Source organism: Hemitrygon akajei, chromosome 5 (genome assembly GCF_048418815.1).
Source record: "Hemitrygon akajei chromosome 5, sHemAka1.3, whole genome shotgun sequence".
In the NCBI taxonomy this organism is placed as follows: domain Eukaryota; kingdom Metazoa; phylum Chordata; class Chondrichthyes; order Myliobatiformes; family Dasyatidae; genus Hemitrygon; species Hemitrygon akajei.
The window spans coordinates 133,393,133-133,416,745 of NC_133128.1; the positions used below are offsets into that span (position 1 = coordinate 133,393,133).

General features: G+C 41.3%; 1 protein-coding gene across 4 annotated transcripts in view; it reads right to left on the bottom strand.

Annotated features, from left to right (window-relative positions):
• The window catches only part of LOC140728185 (partitioning defective 3 homolog B-like), a 1,189,360-nt gene that overhangs the window by 285,736 nt on the left and 880,011 nt on the right, over nucleotides 1-23,613 (bottom strand). The window lies entirely within an intron of this gene.

Below are 23,613 nucleotides of genomic sequence, written 5' to 3' on the forward strand. Positions count from 1 at the left end.
TGCCTGCCACATCTCTTACATCTGAGCTACATTTTGAATAGTTCTTCACTGGTTGTAAATTGCTGTGAGATGTCCTGTGGTCATGAAAGGCTCTCTATAAATGAGGCTTTCTTCCAAAGCAGGATTTTACTTTATTCAACCTCTGCAGGAGTATCATGGCTTTGTGAAGTTACAACATAACATTTAGGAGAGTGAAAAACTTCCATTATGCTTTGTGGACAGACAATACCATAAATAAGTAAAGCATCATCCAAGAACGATGTGGCAGCTATCATTACCAGCTGCATAGCTGCACACACAAAAAACCTTTCTGCATTAATGCTGATGGTAAGAATGCAAAACTTCAAAAGAACAATTTGAGAACCGAACTATACAAGGTTCAAATAACGATAATGATACACAATTGAATGCAAACACCTATCAGAAAATTCACTGTACAAGAGACTGACTGATTTCTAGCTATGTTACAACAGGTTTTTAAAGTGTTGATACTACCTGGATTATGCAGTTTTGCAAAAACTCCAATTGTAGATGAGGACACATACAATTATTTAAGATTACATCATATGATAGGAATACATATAATCAAAAGGATACAGATAGATAAAAACATAAGTAACTCAGTGTTTCCCAAAGATTCATTGGTTCACTATACTGAAGTTGTGCGGTTAATACTGCTGAGTGCAAACTATTCCTAATTTGAGATGGTTTGTTTACGTCTCACTTCTAATATTCCTATTTTTGTATTTAAATGACCAAGATCTTGACATTCCTGATCACCATAACTGCCCTCTGAGAACTAACTCTCCGTTCTTCACTGGCTCATCAATAGTTATCGGGTGACTATGCCCTAAGTTTTGGAATTTCCTTCCTGAAGCCCTCTGTGAACTTTCTCTCCATTGAGGAATTTTGTCCAGGAATGGAAAGGTCCACAAAAAGTGGTGAATACAGCCCAGTCTTTTACAGGCAAAGCCCTCCCCGCCACTGGGCACATTTACAAAGAACACTGCCACAAGAAAGTAACATCTATCTTCAAGGACCCCCAGCATCTAGGGCATGCTCTCTTCTCATTCCTACCATCATGTAGGAGGTACAGAAGCCTTAGGTCCCACACCACCAGGTTCAGGAACACCAAGCAGAGATTTAAATTGGAGCCTTTCTAAATTATGAAAGACTTTGATAGTATTGAGAGAAAGAAACTGCTTGCACTGACAGTAATGTCAGTAAATTATCCTACAACCAAACAGGCATTGATAACTTCACTCATCAACTCTGAGCTGATTCTATAACCTATAGACTCACTTTCAAGGACTATACAACTCATACTCTCAGTATTTTTGTATTTGCATAATTTGTCTTCATTTGCACAATGGTTGTCAGTCTCTGTTTATGTATAGTTTTCATAAATTCTACTGGATTTCTTTGTTTTCCTGTAAATGCCTGCAAGAAAATGAATCTCAAGGTAGTATATGGTGACATATATACTTTAATAATAAAGTTACTTTGACTTCAGAATTGGAGTAAGATGGGACAGTGGGAGGGAAGAATTTCTCTTTTCCATCCATAGTTTCTCTTAATCCCAAATGGTAAACCAGCAGTGACTGTCTAGAGCAGGGTTTCCCAACCTGGGGTCCATAGGGCCCTCAGTTAAAGCTAGGGGTTATTTACATGAAAAGGGTTGGGAACCTCTGTTCTAGAGAATCCCTTGGGAAGGAAGGGTGTTTTGTGATGAGTTTTACCCCATTTGAAAGTCCTCCCCTCAACCCTTTCCCAATTTCTGCCAAGCTACTTTGGCGCTCCTATGATTCTAAACCTTCCGCAAAAGCTATGCCTCTCAACCTTTCTGGCTCCTTCTGGGTGTCAAGAATCCTGCCAAGAGCTCACTCTGTGCAGAAAAAGATTGGATTTTGAGTACAAGGAAAGCTGAATTTTAAACAAAATAACTGATTCCTTTGTTCTTCAACCTAACAGCTAATTTTTGATCTGGTTCAGGGCTGGATTACATAGTTAATTTAAGGAAATATGACTGCCAATATGAACACAAGTGGGAAGTCTTAAAATTTGAGGAAATGGCTGCTTATTTTTTAAAATGCTATAAATTAGGACCCGTCCACAAAGTATCACAGAAAATAGCAGCTGAAGGGGTATCATTGAATTCAAGTTTCTTCAGTCTTGGAGGAGTTTAATATTTGTTATCACTCCATTTGCAGTGCTTTTTTTCTGTTAAGTTAACCAGATGTGCCATTGCAAATTGAGGCTTGAAAACTTGAATAGTTTACTCAGCTGCTAGGCAGTGTGCGACACTGTGAACTATAGCCTTCTCCTCTGATCAGAATGGTGTTGTGTGATAGGATTGATGATGATCTAAGGCTTTACTAAGATCTCTAGGAATTAATGATTAACCTCAAGACACTAATGAAAAGGACCCAAGAGAAGAATTTACAGTATCTTATGAATAAATAATGAGGCATTTTACTTTCTTTGAATGCCTCTCCTTATTGTCTATAAAAATATTGTATATGGAATAAAAAATATATAATTTAGTATCTGGCTGATAACCAAGCGATCATCCAGTGAATTCTAAAGGGTCAATTCACTTTGTATTTGGAGAGCCATGGCCAAAAGCATGGAGGTAACAAGAAAAAGTTACACTTCTAAAGCATCTCGCATAGCCTTTGATCATAATATGTTTTGGAAAATCATAAGCATTTTCATGAAGATGATATAATAAACTCTTAGCAAGAATAATGAAAGTCCTAGAAAGAGTGGACATGGAGAGGATGCAATTGGGTTGTGCAATTGCTGCCTGTTTACCTCTTCTATTTCCACCAACCAGGAACAAAAAGATTCCTCAGGGTAAAGGACTTGCACTCTTCCAACTATTGCACTGTATCTGGTGAGTGGAGATACAGAGTGGTAATGGAGAGTGGTAACTGCTTTGCAAAATGCCACCATCTACCCTGAGCTCCCCAATGCCTATCATCTGAATTGAATTGTGTCTCCCATTCCCACTCTGCCCTTTCTGTCTTCAACTTCCAACACTGCTCCAACAATGCTGATCATAACCTCTCGGAACAGCGATGCAACCTTCCATCTGGGCACATTGCAGGTAGTGAAGATAAAAGGTTAGCTTTATTATTTGTCATATGCACATTGAAACATTGAAATATACAGTGAAGTGCCTCATTTATGTCAGCGACCAACACAGTCTGAGATTGTGCAGAGGGCAGACTTCAAGTGTCACTATACTTCTGGTGCCAACATACCACGCCCACAATTTAGCAGCTTTAACTCGACAACCTTTGGAATATGGCAGGAAACTGGAACACCCAGAGAAAACCCACTCGGTCATGGAAAGAACTTATAAACTTCTTACAGACAGTAGTGGGAAATGAACTCCAATTTCTGGCATTTTGCTACCGTTCTGCTCATTGCTGCATTGTACCACGCCATTGGGACTCCAGACTGACAATAAGCCACTTTCATAGACGTGGCTATGCCTTTCTGTGTGAACAACACACACAAAATACTGGAGGAACTCAGCAAGCCAGGTAGCATCGATGGAAAAAGTACAGTTGATGTTTTGGGCCGAAACATCGACTATACTTTTTTTTTTACATAGATGCTGCCTGGCCTGCTGAGTTCCTCCAGCATTTTGTGTGTGTTGCTCGGATTTCCAGCATCTGCAGATTTTCTTTCCTTTCTGTGTGAATTTATTTCTATTTTTATCATTTGTCTTTAATTGCCATTTTTGAAAGGAATTGCTACCTTGATAACTTTGGTTTGCATTCTATCACACCCATTCCTTTTGTTCTCTCCACTCCCATGCCGCTCTGAAACTTAAGAAACTTTTAACTTTTTAACTACTTTGTCAATAGCATTACAACAATGACCAGATAATACTTTCTTCTTCTGAGGTTGACTGAGAAATAAATTCCGGTCAAGACACTGGAGAGAACTTCCCAGTTGTTCTTCAAAAGATAATTTGGTTAGAAAACAGACATTTAATAATTTAATGTTTATTTCAATATATGATTACTCTAACAGGTTGCATCATGGTCTAGGTTTAGCCATTCAAATGTGCAGGAAAGTATAAAGCTGCAGAGAGTAGTGACTTCAGCCCAATACATCACAGGCACATCCTTCCCCTCATTCAGTGGTATCTGAATGACACACTGCCTCTAAAATGCAGCATCATCGAAAGATTCTTACTATTCAGGCCATGCCTTGTGGTAGAAGGTACATTACTCTGAAACACCATACCACCAGTTTCAAGTCCCCCCTCAACCTTCTACGCTCCAAACTTTGATCACTTTGCACTACAATAGACATTTTCTTTTGGGTTTGTTCTAATCGTGCTCTTTCCTATAAAAATGTTTGTATAGTTACTTCCTTTGTATATATATATTTGTGTTATTATGAATAAGGTCTGTTTTTAAAAAATCACTTTCTAAGCTGCTGTGGGGAAAGTCCGCAATCTAGGGTCCTTCTGGTACCACATGTGGAGGGGTGGAGTTGAGTGGGGAAGCCCCTTGAAAATGTAAAGGCATATCACCTCAGGGAATCACATGAGTGACAATAGTGCTATGTTTGTGCTTTTTAAAAAGATGTTTTACTCTACTGAATGTAACAACCATAAATGCAAAAGATTTTTTTTGCACTCTTTCTTCCATTGTATACATTTTCTTGTTATGAGTAAAGTCTATTCTTGAAACTTTAAAAATCTCTAATTTGCAAGTGAGCTGAAGAGATAAGATACAGTTAAAAGAGAATAAGGTGGAATTGATATTTGATTATGAATAAATAGAAGAGACAGACCATCACTCCATTTCTCCAGTCCATCTCTGCTCTGTCCAACCCTTTGCCTTATTTGAGATGATTAGTTGCACTGGAGTTAAATTTCCAAATCATTTCACCTGGAGAGGATTTACGTTGCAGAGGATGAAACATACAGAATTTGTCAGGCCCCATCAAATGAAAGAAATGGAAAACTAATCCAGTTAAAAACTCACACAAGATTTGGCATAGAGGATGTATTAGTGCAGGAACTCCAACACTCACTTGTCTTTATTTCAAGTAAGTTTTATGAATTATTATTTGAAACTGGCAGAAACAGTCCATTTGGCACAACTGGTCATTTGTCGGCGTTTATGCTTGATGAGGAATTACAACTACCAAAGAATCTGCCCTGTATCCTCCACTCCTAATTGAATGCAAGCTCAGTCCCCCCACACCCCCAACTTCTGAATCACAGTTTCTTTCTTTGGGTCACATATTGCATGCTGCCTGACGATGCCACTGAAGGCTGCTCTCATTTAGGTGTCCCAAACATGCGTTTTCTCCTCCCTTGCTCCCATGACCCTTTTACCAATGACTGCTTCCTTTCCAGAATCAAATCGCTCAAAATGGCATGCCTGCCAATTTTGCAACTAGACACACAGTTTTGAAAAACTAACGCCATTGAACGGAAAAGCCTACAAAAATCAGTGGATATGGCCCAGCCCATCACAGTTAAAGCCCTCCCCACCATTGAGCACATCTACATGGACACTGTTGCAGAAAAGCATCATCCATCGTCAGGGATCCCACCATCCAGGCAAAGCTCACTTCTTGCTGCTGCCATCAGGAAGAAGATACAGGAGCCCAGGGACTCACAGCAGCAGGTTCAGGAACAGTTCTTATCCCTCAACTATCAGGCTCTTAAACTTCACTCAACTTCTCTTGCCCCATCACTGAATTGTTCCAACAACCTATGGATTCCTTTTCAAGGACTTATTAATCTCATGTTCTCGCTATATATTGCTTATTTTTGTATTATTCATTTTGTCCCTTTCTTTTTGTATTTGCACAGCTTATTGTCTTTTGCACATTGGTTCATCCTCCTTTCACTAATTCTATTGTGTTTCTTGTATTTACTGTGAATGCCCACAAGGAATGGAATCTTTGGTGCTGTATTTTTATAAGAAACTTACTTTGAACTTTGAGACATGCTATGCTTCTGCTCTAGACAGTTAATTACGTTACTGAACAGCAAATCTCAAGCAATTAGAAAGTTTTTGAAAATAAACCTGCTAGGGATTTTAGATTGTTCCCGATCTTGTAGTTTATCCATGATATCACTGGCAAAACTTGCTTAGAGAGGTTACAAATGCACAGAGGCTGAACTAATACTGGTGGAGATATTTAGCGATTAATATTGCAAGCTTCAATGGTTCTATTATTTCAATTGCATTTAGTGGTTCAGCTCCTTCACACCATTTTGAGATCACTTATCTTAGGTATCCTGGGAGTCAAGATACATAAAGAACAAATATTTCAAATGTCGGAAATAAAATGACTGCATATTAGATCACACTTGTCAGGTCAACAAAAAAGCTCAAGTGTTAGCCCATCTTTCTCCCTCTGATCCTTTCATAACCAGTGCCTATCCTACATTATCTCTACTTGTATATTACTGCAACTCATATTTACAAAACTCCTTTCATGGCAGAGAAAATAAACAGAGGGAGATGGAGAAGGTGCTGAGACATCCTGGGGATGGTAGAGAAAACATAAAACATAGTCAATGAAAACAAACATTCTGGTTCAATTAGGCGGCAGCTGCAATTAACTGAGGTTTCATGGAAATAGTTAAAAACTATATAAAAAAGACAAACTATTGTTTAACTGAGTAACAAAAGATGTACTGAAATGAAATACAGAACAAATTAGAACACGATCAATGCTGCTGGTGGTTGTCCGCCGTATCTGCTGATGACTGGAAACCTGTGCGAGAGAGCTTTTAAAGTGGAGAAGCTGTTACAGTGGGGCAGTTCCATTCTCTCGACATTGGAAGTCTGGGTCCAGTGGTACAAATAAAAGTCACATCTGGGGTCTTCCTTGGTTGCAGTAACCGAGTATGGCTCCTTTTGTGCTTCATCATGCCTCCTGCACTCCACATAGTGTTGCAGAACTGTCTTCCTGGACATTGAATCCCAATGTGGATCTCATCTGCCCAGAATGTCCGAGCTGACTTCATATGCTACGTCAGACATGTCCCTCTCTCGCCAGGGTATGAGACCAACTGGCTATATTCACCCGGTTTAACCCACCTTTCGAAGCAGCGTACAGGGATGTAGACACTGTTACGCATAAACAGCTACTTGGAGCCACAGGTGAGAACTGAATGTCCAGTGGGGACCAAAGCTAACATTGCACTATTTTTAATTAACTATTTATCTAACTTTTAATCTAACTATGTATCTATACATATATATACTACTGTAATTAACTTACTTATTTTTTCTTTCTATATGATTATGTATTGCATTGTACTGCTGCTGCCAAGTTAACAAATTTCACGACACATGCCGGTGATAATAAACCTGATTCTGATTTATCAGTGACAAAAGTCACTGCTTTCTGATCACAAACACTCGCAATTGACGCTATTTACAAACTGTTCGCTCTAAGCACGATGTAGTTGCACACAAGCGCAAACCGATATTTTAAAATATCTTTTTATAGGACCCCCACTTACGGCTTCATCCCAAAGATGGTGCTCTGATCTATTACGCCCCCCTCCCCCCTCAGGAATCCATCGCTGCGATGACATGCTTGTCCCCAGAGTGTGATGATAATACATCCTCATCTGGGAAAATATAGCCACTATACAAAGACTGTCATCTTGATGAAGACTTTCTACTGTGATGTTGCAGTGGTGTGGCAGATGCCAGCTCCCTAAGCTCTTTGGGAGTTTCACCTATGGCCAAGACTACAACTTAAGGTCACTCTAAGGAGAAAGAGTGCAGCGAAAGCCTCTAGTTGGGAAAACTAATGACTTGAGGTGTGTTAAAGGTTGAGACAGAACATATAAACCATCAAGCAGGCAGACAATTTAAAAGGTGTTTAAAAATTATACAGTAAGTATTGATTGTCAGGACACTGGCATTTACACAACTCTGGTTGCCCAGATATTACGTATGCCTCTGGGTTGAAAATTTAGTATAGCAATGTCTGTATGACATTGTTTTAACTAATGTGGTCTGAGCAAAAATGCAATGTATAAATAATATTCATATCCACTTATTTCTCTACTGGAGCAATTATGATACTATCTATTATACAGAAATGCATATGCCTAAGAAAATGCAAGTAAAACACGAATGGGTCTATTGCATCATTCAATCATTCTCTAAGTAAAACATTCATCTTGAGTAGACAGGTTAAGTAGGTGGAGGACAGATAGCAGACAAAGAGACAATGTGAGGTTACCCATTTTGGTAGGAACAGTAGAAAAGTAAAATATTAGTTAAATGGTATTACTATTAGATATCAGTGATAAGAGAAATCAGTTGGTTTTCATTATTTGGCTTTTAAAGTAAGGCAGATAGAGTACAAGAGCAAAGAGCTCTTACAGCCACAGTATAAGGTTTCAGTGAGACCTCCTGAGATATACCTAGGAAAATTGCTGCCTCACTTGCTGAATTCTTCCAGCCTTCTGTGTGTGTTACTGAGGAAAATAGCTTTGTTTCTCTTATTTTAGGATATACCTGTCTTGGTAGCATTGCAGGAGATAAAGTCCCGAGTATTATCAGGGCATATATGTCACCACATACAACCCTGAGATTCATTTTCCTATGGGCATACTCAGCAAATCTATAGAATAGTAACTATAACAGGATCAATGAAAGATCAACCAGAGTGCAGATGACAACTGTGCAAATGCAAATAGCAATAAATAATGAAAACATGAAATAACAAGATAAAGAATCCTTAAAGTGAGATCATTGGTTGTGGGAACATCTCAATGATGAGGCAAGTGAGGGCAGTTGTCACCTTTTGTTCAAGAGCCTGATAGTTGAGGGGTAGTAACTGCTCTTGAACTTAGTGGTGCAAGTCCTGAGGCTCTTACACCTTCTACCTGATGGTGGCAGAGAGAAGAGAGCATGACCTGGGTGGTGAGGATTTCTGATGATGGATGCTGATTTTCTACGACAGCGTTTCATGTTTAATCAGCGTTCAATGGTTAGGAGGGCATTACCCATGATATACTGGGCAGAATCCACTACCTTCTGTAGGATGTTGGTGTTTGCATACCAGGCCATGATGCAGCCAGTCAATACACTCTCCAGTACAGTACACATCTATAGAAGTTTGTTGAAGTTTTTGATGTCATGCTGAATCTCCACAGACTCCTCAGGAAGTTGAGGTGCTGGCACGCTTTCTTTACAATTGCATTTATGTGCAGGGCCCAGGATAGGTGCTTGAAATAGTAACACCTGGAATTTAAAGTTGCTCTCTCCACTTCTGATCCTCTGATGAGGACAGGCTCAGGGACCTCTGGTTTTCCTCTCCTGAAGTCTACAATCAGTTCCTTGGTCTGGCTGACATTGATGTTCATTAGATTGATTTCTCAGATACTATCGTTATCCAACAGGAAAGAATGCTCTGTGGCATCTCCTCCATTTCCTAGACATCTGCGCTTAGCCTAGGTTCCTGTTCGTCCTCACCTACCACCATCCACAAGCCTCCTTATCCAAAACAATATCCTCCACAACTTCTGCCATCTTCAATGGGATCCTGCCACCAAACGCAATTTTTAATTCTTTCCCCCCCCCCCCAACAACTCTCTGCTTTCCACAGGGATCACTCTCTTCATGATTCCCTTGTCCATTTGTCCCTCCCCACTAATCTTCCACCTGCCAGCAACAGAAATGCTACACTTGCCCATTCATAGCCTCCCTCATCTCCATTCAGGGCCCTAAACAGTCCTTCAGGTGAGGTAAAATTTCACATGCCAATCTGTTGGATTTGTCTATTGTATCCAGTGCTCCCGATGCAGCCTCCTCTACATTGGTGAGACCCAACATAAGTTGGGGAAGAGCTTTTTCAAGCATCTCTGCTCCATCTGCCAAAAACGGAATTTCCCAGTAGCCAAACCATTTTAATTCCTCTCCTCGTTCCCGTTCCAACATATGGCCTCCTCTTTTGGCATGATGAAGCTTCTCTCAGGGAGAAGCAACACCTTATATTCTGTCTAGATAGCTTCCAACTTGATGGCATGAACATCAATTTCTCTTGGTAATTTTCTCTCTATTTTTTCCCTTCCCCTACCCCTTCCATTCCCCAATCTGGCCTCTTACATCTCTCACCTGCCTATCTCCTCCCACTGGTGTCCCTCCTTCTTCCTTTCTCCCATCATCCACTCTCCTCTCCTATCAGATTCCTTCCTCTCCACACCTTTACCTTTCCTACCTACCTGGCTTCATCTATAACCTTCCAGCCAGTCCTCCTTTCCCTCGCTCCACCTTTTTATTCTGGCATCTTCCCCCTTCCTTTCCAGTCCTTAAGTCCAACCACCCAAATCATTGACCGTTAATTAATTTCCATACATGCTACCTGACCTGCTGTGTTCCTCAAGCGTATTGTATGTGTTACTTTAAAAGAATGAGTTAGTGTTTCAGTGAACCATGTAATTCCATAGGATCAGACAAGGTAGAAGTCATGAGCTTGTCTTTGCTTTCGGGAGAGGGTGGAAATGGCAGGAGAAGACAAAAACTACAGGGCACAATATAAAGAAAAGGGCTTGGCCATTTGAGACTGAGCTGTAGAGGGAATTCTTCCCTCATTGTTGTAAAACCCAGGAATCCCATGCCCCAAATAACTGAGGATGCTGTTTCAATAGGAAAATTCAAGGTGAGATGGATTTTTGCTGAGCAATCAATGGTTACGGGTGCCAGAAGAGAGAGTATTACATTAATATGATCTTCTTGAACACCATAACCTTATTGAATGGCAGAACTTGCTTGGGTACAATATAGTCTGGTCAGATTTCTTTTTAATCTTCTTATGTCTCATGTTTCAAGTATCATATCCATTTAGATGGTTTTAAAGATCCCATAACACTTCAAAGAAGAACAGTGGTATTTTCTGCATTGTTCAAAAATCAATATTAATCCTTCAGACAACTTTACCAAGAGAGATTATTTTATTATATATAAAATTGATATTTGTGGATTAATTCATGCAAATTAGGCAGCATGTTTACAACAGCAAATACATATCAAAATGCATTTTTTGGGCTATAATGCATCCTGTGGTCATGAAATGGATGTTTCACTGAAAATTGACTCCCTCTTTCAAACATTTCTAGCAGACTGGTCACTACATTGTAGGGAGCGATTAGCTAACTGGTGGTTTTAATGTTCCAATACAAAAGGAATTATTTACTTTGATTTCAATTCCCAAGAGAAAGAACAAGAATTTACTTCACATTGTGAAAATGCTGCTGTGAATTTTTATTTTCATAACATAAGCTTGAGGTGTCTCAAGATAAATGGTCTTGTCTGCGACGCTGTAAACTTGTATGGCACAACAAATTATAATCAGATGCTCTTGTTACAATAGTTATCTCAAGCAAAGTAATCAATTAAAAAAGACCTAGCTTGTTCAGCTGCTCCTGCTGCTATTCCACCCAATCTTGTGAAAGAAAGAGCAAATTCAAGCCAAAAACTTTTATCATTAGTGTGCAGCCATCTTAATTGTGCATAGCTCAAATTTTGTGCCAAAGGAAAGACTTCCAGCTAATTTGCACAGGACAAGATCTTACAAAAAGCAATGAGGGCAAAGAACTCAATGTTTTTTCTTTTTAAAAAATTCTAAATTCACATAATTTAGATAATGGCCACCACCGTAGTGTAGCGATTAGCAAGATGCTATTACAGCTCAGGGCATCGAAGTTCAGAGTTCCGGCCCAGCATCCTGTATAAGTAAGTTTGTATGTTCTTCCCATTTGTGCATGGGTTTCCTCCAGGTACCTTGGTTTCCTCTCACAGTCCAAAGATGTATTGGTTAGTAGGTTAATTAGTCACTGTAAACTGCCCTGTGATTAGGCTACATTAAATCGGTGAGTTACTGGGCATGACTCAGTGGGCTTGAAGGGTCTGTTCTGTGCAGCACCTCTAAAGTAAAATAAAAAAATTATTATCTCCTAAAGCTGCTCGGATGGAGTTCTCAAACCCTGAATGGTCTGCTCAGATAAAATTATCACCATGGTTGTGTTGGCAACCAAAATCTTTAATGACAGTGGCTTGCATGTCTTTAGCATTATTAAAATGTCATAACATATGCAGGTTCAATGCAGATTGGCACTTCCATTGTATCCTGGATAATGGACTAGCTGACTGGCAGACCACAGTTTATGCAGCTTCAGAGCTGTGTGTCAGACATGGCTATAAGTAGGACTGGGGCCCCACAGTGGACTGCACTGACTCCCTTCCAATTTATCCAGTATACCTCATACACACTGAGTCATGTTCTCAGCAGAAATTCTCTGATGACTCAACAATAATTGGGTGAATAAAGCAAGGACGGGAGGACGAATACAGGACCCTGATGGAGGACTTTGTTGAACAGTGCAAGCTGAATCATCTGCAGCTCAGCATCAGTAAGACAAAGGAGATGGCGATGGACTTTAGGAAGACCAAGCCTGCACTGCTACCTGTTGCTGTTGGTGGTGAGGACGTGGATGTGGTGGGTGTGCATCTGGATGTCAGACTTGAGTGCAACACCAACACAGAGGCAGTGTACAAGAAGGGCCAGAGTTACCTCTACTTCCTGAGGAGACCGAAGTCCTTTGGAGTATGCATGCCTCCTCTTCACATGTTCTACCAGTCTGTTTTCACCAGTACAATCTCCTATGCGGTGGTGTGCTGGGATAAGGGCATCAAAAGAGGTGATGTGAACAGGCTCAATAAACTGATTAAAAAGGTGGGCTCTGTTATAGGAATCAAACTGGAAATATTGTGGTCTGTGGTAGAACAAAGGACCCTATGGAAAGTCTTGGCAATTCTGGACAAATTTTCTCACCTCTGCCTGCCACCTTGGCTGACCTGAGGAATACTTTTAGTAACAGACTAAGACAACTGCGCTGCTCCAAAGAGCATTATATGAGGTCATTCTTACCCTCAGCCATAAGGCTCTATAATGAGTCAACCTATAGCCGGGGAAGTGATGTCCCCCTCCTGTTAGACTGTTAATAATTCCTGTTTACTAGAGCTCTGTTTACCACACCCTGCTATCACGGACAACCTGAGCAATACTGTGCAATACTACCATCATTTCTTATCTGGACAGTAAGAATGTGTGAATGTATAATATAATTCTTGTACTACCATCTTATTTTACTCTCTTCCCATCCGGTATGTGCTACAGGAGCCTCCGCTCCCGCACCAGCAGGCACAGGAAGAGCTTCTTCCCTGAGGCTGTGACCCTGCTGAACCTCACATCACAGTGCTAAGCAGTATTGCAGCCATATTGTACTGTCTCAGTACTTTTAGATTTGTGTGCTGTAGCACTTACTTTTTATTCGCAGTTATTTTATAAATAACGCTATTCTTTGCATTTCTGGTTAGATGCTAAATGCATTTCATTTGGCTTTGTATCTGTACTCGGCACAATGACAATAAAGTTAATCTAATCTAACCTAATCACTATGAACTTGGAAATCTTGAAAATCTTATACATCTTGCTTTTAAGGTAACTTATTTTTTATTCTTTTTTACTTCTCTTCTACTATTTTTACATCCGTGCACTAGTAATGCTTCTGTACATTGTAATTTCCTTTTGGATCAATAAAGTATATTTCTATCTCTATATTAAAGAGCAGGTTGTAAAGGAAGCAAAAGGGAATCAGGATCAGAAGAAGGGAAGAGTTGAGAAAGAGCATCGTAACAAGGTTTTGAAAGGCAGGGATATTTTCCCCCTTCTGTTTAAAGTTGTCCCAGGATGAATATTCCAAGAGGCAAGGCAATCCAGTCACCTATTACAGAGAGAGGCTCAAGAAACTGGCAGGTATAAGGAATTAAGTACGAGGGCACAGGAATGAATGAGGCCAACAACATTAAACAGTGTTGAACTTGTAATTGGGAATTTGAAAGCACAAGTGAAGTTGTTAAAGATTCTCTAGGAATTATGAAGTATTGGTTGAAACAGTGATAAATGCAGTAGGTTAATTTCGATGGGTCCAGGTCCTTGCTCAGGCAGGAGTTAATTCTAGTCATGACCAATCTCTCAAAGCACTTCATCACAGTGGACGTGAGTGCTACCAGCTAACAGTCGTGTGACAGAATGGAGGAACAGGACTTAGTGGACTGCTCCAGAAAGAACTGGAACCAGCATCTGGCCAAATACACTCTGAGCTGCAAGGATGTTGCAGACTGAGAGGAAAGGGACTGCAGAAATGCAAGCCTCTGAGCAGGCAATGACAAAAAAACACCACCTTCTCTACGCTTTGCCTATTACTGAATGAAGCAATTGCACCATATAGTTGGAGAAGACAATTCACAAAATTCTGGAAGTGTGGATTAGAGCTTTAATAGCTGTAATAATGGAACCACAGGAGCCTGGAGCTTAGAAAGTTCATCATGTCCATGCTCAACTTGAAGTTAATCACATTGCCCAGCACTCTTCACAAAGTGCTTTGTGCAGATCTGAAGAAGAGTGGTGGGAGACAGATTAGATGCCCGAGGAAGATTCACACAATTATGCAGTATTTCAAGATTCTGCATGCAGGAGCAAACAGTGACAGAGTTGGAGGGATGTGTGGGAGAAGAGCAGTGAAGGGGGGTTAAGGGGAAAGAAGAAAATGACAGCAGACTGGGGCATCGAGAGAAAGGGCAGAGAGAGAAAAGGAGGGGGCAGACAAACACAAGGGGATGAAGAGAATGGGCTGAGAGAGAGTGAGAGAGAAAGAAAAAGGGGCAGGGAGAGAGGGAAAGGGAAGGGGAGAGAAGGTAGAGGGAGGAGGTAGGGAGAGGGGAAGAGGGGAGAGGGGGGGGAAGAGGGGAGAGGGGGGGGAAGAGGGGAGAGGAGGGGAGGGGGAAGAGGGGAGAGGAGGGGAGGAGGGAGAGGGGGAGAGGGGGAGAGGGGAGAGAGGGGGAGAGGGGGAGAGGGGGAGAGGGAGAGAGGGAGAGAGGGAGAGAGAGAGAGAGAGAGAGAGAGAGAGAGAGAGAGAGAGAGAGAGAGAGAGAGAGAGAGAGAGAGAGAGAAGAGAGAGAGAGAGAGAGAGAGAGAGAGAGAGAGAGAGAGAGAGAGAGAGGAGAGAGAGAGAGAGAGAGAGAGAGAAGAATAAGGGAATGAAAGTTCACTTGATTACTTCCTGGGGTCTCCTCCAATTTCAAATCAAAGGGCTGGCTGTTAAGAACTGAATGGAGAATTTATTTTTTACCAAAGGATCATAGAGTCATAGAGCACTACAACACAGAAGGAGACCCTTTGGCCCATTGAGTTCATGATGAACTATTACACTGCCTAGTCCAATCGATCAGCATTTGGACCAGAGCCCTCCATTTCTCTCCTATTCATATACTTTTCCAAATTTCTCTTTTAACTTTGAAAACAAACCTGCATCCACTGCTTTTTTTGGCAGCTCGTTCTATGCTCTCACCACCCTCTGAGTGAAGAAGTTTCATCTTGGATTCCCTCAAATATTTTACCAATCACCCTTAATCTATGACTTCTTGTTCCAGTCTCAAACAACCTCGGTGGAAAAAGCCTACTTGCATTTACCCTATCTATAGCCTTCATAATTTTCTATACCCTACATCAAATCTCCCCTCACTCCGGGGAATAAAATCCTAACCTATCCAACCTTTCCCTATGACTTAGGTCCTCAAGTCCTGGCAACATTCTTGTAAATTTTATCTGCTCTCTATCAGTCTTACTGATAACCTTTCCTGTAGGCAGGTGACCAGAACTGCTCAGAATACTTCAAATTAGGCCTCACCATGTCTTATACAACTTCAACATAACATCCCAATTCCTGTACTCAATACTTTGATTAATGCATCTTTGGAAGCTTCTACCTAGGGGTTTTGTGGAGGCCCACTCGCTGAGGATATTAAGCTCTATTATTAATACTCTTGGGAGTACACATCCTACACAACCTCTCATGGTCCCAGAACACATTCTAAACAATCAGGAAAGAAGAGCAATGCCTCTGCTTTCTGAGGAGGCTGAAGAGAGCTGAACTTTACACATCTATTCTCATGTCCTTCTACAGGTGTGTAGTAAAGAGCTTCCTAACACGCTGCAACACTGCATGGTATGGAAACTACACTACGGCAAACAGAAACGCTTTACAATGGGTAGTTAAAATGGCCCAGTGCATGCCCTGCACTAGCCCACCCGCTATCAAGGGGATATATACAGAAAGGTGCAAGAAATGGGCCAGTAATATCATGAATGATCTCTTCCACCCTGCTCATGGACTGTTTGTTCCACTCCCATTAGGGAGGAGGCTGTGTAGCATCCACACCAGGACCACCAGACTCAAAAACAGTTACTTTCCCCAAGCAGCAAAGTTGATCAATACCTCCACCCACTAATGCACCCTACCTCACCCCCACCACCACTACTTAATATTTCCTGTCAGTCACCTTGTGTACAGACACTCCTGTGCCTGGCATCACTTTATGGACATACAATCAATCTACTATATCTTCAAGAGTTACATTTTAAAAATGTTTTTTATGATCATACACTATATCAAGTGTGTTTTGTGCTACATCAGATCTGGAGTAAAACTTATTTTGGACATGACACTAAACAATCTGGAATCTTGAAGAGATATTTTAGTTGTAGGGGTGACGGAAAAGGGGTCATCTCAGGGGTATAATAGTGAGGTAAAAGATAGTTTATGATCTTAATAAATGGCAGAGCAGACACAAGGGGCCAAATAGAACCTTGGCCCCTTGTTGTATGTTTCATGTTCTGGTGTAGAGGTGGGGAAAAGGAGTTGGGCATGTGGGATGTGGGGACACGTACCTAGCCGATAACAGTGAGCTGGGTACATCTTATACCCACAGGCTGCACTGCAGATATTACATGAGTCAAGCAACATACTTTGAAGCAATACACATGAATGCTGGACGAACTCAACAAGTCAGGCAGCGCCTTTGGAGGGGAATACACAATTGGCGTGTCAGGCTGAGACCCTTTATCAGGAATGGAAAGGAACGACTGAAGCCAAGTGGGGAGAGGGAATGAAGTACAAGCTGGCAGGTGATAGGTGAGAAGATGGGTAGGTTAGACTTTGAAGCACAGTGCAATTAATGGGACGGCACCTAGGAAGAATAGAAAGCACACAGGGAAATTCCAGGAGGAGAGAAATTTGAGGAAAATTGAAGGATGGACAACTGAAAAATGCATCAAGGGATTTGCAGATGAAAAGTTACGCTGCAAACAAAGGACTGCACACTGTGACAAACATCAAATGCCATCAACTCCATGAAAGACATACATTGGTCTTCCTGAAACTTATTGACCTTCTGATGCGACAAGATATCTGTGAGGGAAGACTGCCACATAGCATGTTCTAGGCTCCACGCGTATGTGCTGAAGAGTACTCTGAAGATGAATACAGCCAATGCAAGCACCCCGTGGGAAGGAGCTGGAGGCAGGAAGCATGTTCCCGCTGATGGGTGAGTCCAGAACTAGAGGCCACAGTTTAAGAATAAGGGGTAGGCCATTTAGAACAGAGATGTGGAAAAACTTTTTCACCCAGAGAGTGGTGGATATGTGGAATGCTCTGCCCCAGAAGGCAGTGGAGGCCAAGTCTCTGGATGCGTTCAAGAGAGAGTTAGATAGAGCTCTTATAGACAGTGGGGTCAAGGGATATAGGGAGAGGGCAGGAACGGGGTACTGATTGTGTATGATCAGCCATGATCACAGTGAATGGCGGTGCTGGCTAGAAGGGCCGAATGGCCTACTCCTGCACTTACTGTCTATTGTCTATTGTCTAGTAACACCAAGCACTGAGTGACTGGGCCCAGTATAACAGCCCTACGAACACCATAAGCATGAATTGTTCAAAGAGGCCACATGAGTGATATTGGCACTTTGTACATATAATACCTTACTGGACAACACCACAAATGTAATGACTAAACAACACAATGAAGGTAAAGCAAGCCAGGCAAAGTTCTGTATTTTCATATACATTTGTAATGAATAAAGTTTTTTTTCTGAATTAAAAAAAAGATTGCATCTTAAATGGGATGAAGTGCAAGTTAGAATAATCAGTGTCACATAACATTGAAAGCAGGCCCTTCAGCCTACCAAGCCTATGCTAATCGTCAAGCAGCCATTTGCATTAATCTAACATATCTCTTCTTTTTTAAACTGACAGCACAGCCTGTGTTCATGTTTGTGTTTCACAGAAAATGAGAGGGTTTGGTGAACATTGGATACCCAGAGACACACAAAAATAAAAGCCAAGGGGAGGGTTTCTATGGCAGATGACGTGAGGCAGGGTCAGAAACATGGGGTGTCATGGAGGGGGAAGGAGGCAGTGCTGGAGAATGTTGAAAGAAGACCTTGTAGTGGTTAGGGTAAGTGGTGCAAGTATTAATGCCATTGGAAATTGCTGTTAGCAGAAGCTGACATGTGTGACAGCCTGTGGAAGAAAGTGAAGAAGAGGAAGTTAGGATCAGGCAGGCAGGGGAAAATGAAATCGAGGAATTGATGAGACTGAGTCTCATCAGCGTGCAACACCTTGGGGTTCTGAAAACTATCTCCGCTAATAATAACTATGAGCTGTGCTATGGCAGAGTCTGGGGGACAGAAGGAGACAATGAAACCAATGAAATTGTCAGTAATAGAAGAACTTGCCATCAGTGAGGAAGAAGAGTGACACCACATGCAAAACAAAGGTGATGTGGACCACTTAGTGAAGGATTATAGCAAAGAGGGAAGGGAAAGAAAAAGAAAATCTGAGTGGAGGAGAATCTGGAAAATGCTGATAGAATAGTTGTCAATATTGAGATTTCTTTGCTCCTACCCATTTCTGTTTTCATGCACATTCTCAATTCTCCGTGCCCACGTTCAGCATCCATATCTTGAGTCACCTTGCATTTCCTCTCTAAACCTCACAGCTTTTGTAATCTCATTAGAATCCACCTTTTAGGCCAAGATTTTGCTCGTCTGTTCAGCTGTCACTTATGTAGGGTACTGATAAATTTTGTCTGGCAGCTCTTCAATGAAGAGACTTCAGATGTTTTACCAAATTAAAATCACCATGTAAATGCTGGTTTTTGTTTTCGGTTTAAAGATGAGTGAAATGCTGTAAGCACAATGGATACAATGAGAATACAATGTTATATAATGCCAGCAGGGTGGTCCTCCAAGGAAGGAGAAGTCAGATGTCCACAGGTCAGATATTGCCCTGGGATGGTAAATAAGCAATGGGGAACAATATACAAAGTATAAAGCACAAAGTAAATTTATTATTATCAAAGAACATATATGTTACCATATGCAACCCTCAGATTTGTTTCCTTGCAGGCATATTCAATAAATCCAAGAAATATAATGGAATCAATCAAATACTGAACCCAACAGGACGGATATACAACCAATGTGCAAAAGACCATAAACTGTGCTAGTACAAAAGAAATAATAATAATAATAATAATAAGTAAATAAGAAATAAATATCAAGAAGAGTCCTTGATAGTGAGTCCGCAGGTTGTGGGAACAGTTCAGTGATAGGATGAATGAAGTTAGCTGAAATTATCCCTACTGGTTCAAGAGCCTGATGGATCAGAGACAATAGTTGTTCCTGAAACTGGTAGTGTGGTTCCTGAGACTCCTGTACCCTCCTCCTGATGGCAGCAGTGAGAAGAGGGCATGGCCTGTGTGGTGGGAGTCCTGATGATGGATGCTGCTGTCCTGTGACAGTGATCTGTGCTCAATGGTGGGAGGGCTTTACCCGTGATGGACTGGGCCATATACAATACTTTTTTTTCCTATTTTATGTTCAAGAGCATTGGTGTTTCCATACCAGGCCATGAGGCAACCAGTCAATATACTCTCCACCACAATTCAATAGAATTTTGTCAAAGTTTTAGATGTCATGCCAAATCTTTGCAAACTTATAAGGAAGTAGAGGCTCTGCTGTGCTTTCTTCACCGTTGTATTTATGTGTTGAAACCAGGAAAGATCCTTTGAAATGATACACAGAGGAATTTAAAGTTGTTGACCCTCTCCACCTATGATCCCCCAATGAAGACTGGCTCATGGACCTCATGAAGGTCTTGCTGACATTGAGTGAGAGGACGTTGTTGTGGTACCACTCAGTCAGATTTTCAACTTCCCTCCGATATACTGATTCATCACCACCTTTGATTCAGCCAATGGTAGTGGTGTCATCTGCAAACCTAAATATGACATTGGAGCTGTGCTTAGGCTCACAGTCATAAGCGAGGTGGGGCTAAGCACACAGCCTGTTTTTTTAAGCACCCTGCTTGTATTAGGTGTATAGGTGCTGAAATTGTCCGTAGGGACATTTGTAGAGTTCAGAGATGGGCTTCAAAAACAACACAGGAGACAGAAGAAACAAAGTTTTCAACTAAAATCAGGGTAAAATACAACGCTTGAGGCTAAAAGTCTGTCAAGAGTTCCCAATAACAGTGGTAGGTCTAAGAGGCAGCATCGAAAGTAAGCAAGTTTCCAAAGTAGACAAGCAACTTGCAATTACATCCCAATACTAAGGCGGCCAACACAATCAAAGACCCCACCTGCCATGGACATTGTCTCTTCTCTCCCCCCCTCCCAGACAGAAGATACAGAAGCCTGAAAGCATGTACGAACAGGCTGAAGGACAGCTTCTACTCTGTTGTCATATACTCCCTCGTATGTTAAGAATGGACTTGCGATCTCACAATTTACCTCCTTAATTCTTGCACTTACTGTCCACCTGCACTGCATTTTTTCCTCAAATATTCCTCCGAGTAAGTATTTTGTATTAGTCTTCACTGTGGAAGACACCAGAAATATGCCAGAAATTCAAGAATATGAGGGGCAGAAGTGAGTTTAGTTGCTTTTATTAAGGAGAAGGTCAAAAAGCCACCCGGAGTAGATGGGCTACAGCCCAGGGTTATGTAAGATGATTTGAAGAGATTACAGAGTGGGAATAAAGCGGGCCTTTCCAGGTTGGCTGCCGGTGACTAGTGCCGTTCCACAGTGGTTGGTGATGGGTCTGGTACTTTCACATTATATGTAAATAATCTGGATGATACAATTAAAGGCTTTGCGGCCGAGTTTGCAGATGATACAAAGATAGGTAGAGGAGCAGGCAGTGTTGAGGAAGCAGGGAGGACTTGGGCTAATTAGGAGAATAGATAAAGAGTTGAAAAATGAAATCTAGTGTAGGGAAGTATATGATCATGTAATTGGGTACAAGGAATAAAGGCGTAGACTATTTTCTGAATGGGGAAACACAAAATGGCTTGGGAATCCTAGTGCAGGATCCCCTGAAGGTTTACTTGCAGGTTGAGGTGGTAGGAAGGAAGGCAAATGCAATGTTAGCATCGATTCGGCATATTTAAAGTGACCTGAAATGTAACACTCTATCCTGTACTTTTGGGTTGTTAGTAAGTGGGAGAAAATGGGGAGGAGGTTCTTCCTTTGGGGGCAGACTAGGAAATGATACAGAGAAGGGAGAGAGAAGAAGGGCAGACATTTGCTATGCATGGTGAAGGGGAAAGAATATAGATTTTAAGTAACATTTTAAATATTGTTGGGCCTATTAGTAATGAGGATACTGCAACCAAACAAAAAACATATCAACTCTCACTAAAATCCAGCTCAAAGGTATTGGATTGTGACAAGGATGCTTGTTTGGGTTTTTGCCTGCAGCCATAGAGTCAGGATCAACCCCACCCATTCAATATGGCATGGTGTCCAATTTGTTTCTCTGTGAGTTTGGTCCCATAGTACATCACTTGGCAGTGACTATCACCATCGGTCCGCTAAAGGGTGGTTATTACATGAATCTTGCTGTACAAGAAGCGGAATAAAATGAATAGTTTCAATGAAAACATGCTCAAGGCACAATTTTCACCCAGCAATGATTTAATTATGATACTTTTAAAAGAAACAAATCCTGTCCTAAAGTTATTCATTACATTGCTTTATCCCATTTACAATAATTACCGGGAAGATTCTGTAACTATAGTCAGTGCGCATTTATTTAGGACCCTTGTCATCTTTGTTCTTCCCTGGCCTGCTACAATTATGGGCAACTGATGTTGCTGTTGTCATGGCAACCCCACCCCATCTACTCACAACATTGGTTTCATTAATCAGACAACAGAAGCCGGCTTTTATGCCTGATATTGTTGCCAAGAGGGGAGACAAAGCAGAGTCCCAGGAGGTTTAAATAAGTGACCATAGATATAGAGAAAAATCTGAAAGCAACACTGCCGATTGTGAGCAATGATTGCATTTGTGGGAAAAGTAAATATTGCAATAAACAGAATGTGTTTTTAGATGAGTTTTTAACTGCTACTGGGCTGAGAAATTTATATTGTCGTAATGGTAGGATAGGGAGACTGTGCATTGAGAAATAAATTATTTAAGCACCTCATGTGGTCACAGGATATCCCAGGGCACTTTATGGTCACTTTTAAAAATTTAGTCAGTGTCACATGTAGGTAGTGCAACAGCCTATTTGAATACAACAAGCTGCAATAGAGAGTTCTGAGGAAAGGCCACTGACCTACAACTTGTTTCTTCTTCACAGATGCTACTCAACCTTCTGAGCATCTCCAGCATTTTCCAGTATTATTCTAATGCTGTCGTACTAAAGAGATGACGCACTTCTGTCTTGGATGAGACTGGATTATCCAAGTAACAGGCAGCAACTTTTTAAGTTGAACTTTGGACACACTTCTGGGGACCGGTTCAGAATGGATCAGCAAAGAAGTGTACAGACAGTGCAGTGGCAGAATTACATTCCACAACGATTTGCTTACTTCACGGCCAGCATGCTCCATCCCTTGCCCATCATGACCATCACCAGTTCAGTGAAGAGTGTGAGCAGGCATACTGACATACAAAGTCAGGTGCTGCTCTGAGGGGCCAATCTGCCGAAGCAGAACTACAAAAACATATGCAGTGGTTCAAAGCTCAGAAGTCCTGCCACATCAAGCGATGAACGATGGCAATTAAACAGCTGACGGAAAGAGGAGCTTACATAAAGATTAGCATTGAAACATATAGGGAAATGCATTATTTGTGTCAAATCAAATGTGAGGATTGTGCTGAGCAGCCTGCAAGTGTCTCCATACTTCTGGCGCCAGCATAGCTTGCCCACAATTTACTAATCCTAACCTGTACATCTTTGGGTTTTGGGAGGAAACCAGAGAACTTGGAGGAAATTCATACGGTCGGGGGGAAAACGTACAAACTCCTTACAGACAGCGGCAGGAATCAAATCCTGATCAGTGAACAATGTGTTAACTGCTACGCTACTACATGAATATAATGTGTCAATTGTAATTTCATTTATGAATAATCATTGAAGTTTTATACCATTTAAAGAATTGCATTATATGATCACGATGGTTAATGTGAGAAGGTCCAGAGTCTGCCTACCTCTGTGGAAGGAAAGGCCTAGAAAGGCCTAAATAGAGTAGACATGGAGAGGATGTATCAAATAGTGGGAGAGTCCAGGACCAGAGGACACCACCTCAGAACACAAAGACGTCCCTTTAGAAATGAGATGAGGAGGAATTTCTTTAGCCAGAGGCTGTTGAATCTGTGGAATTAATTACCACATATGGCTATCAGG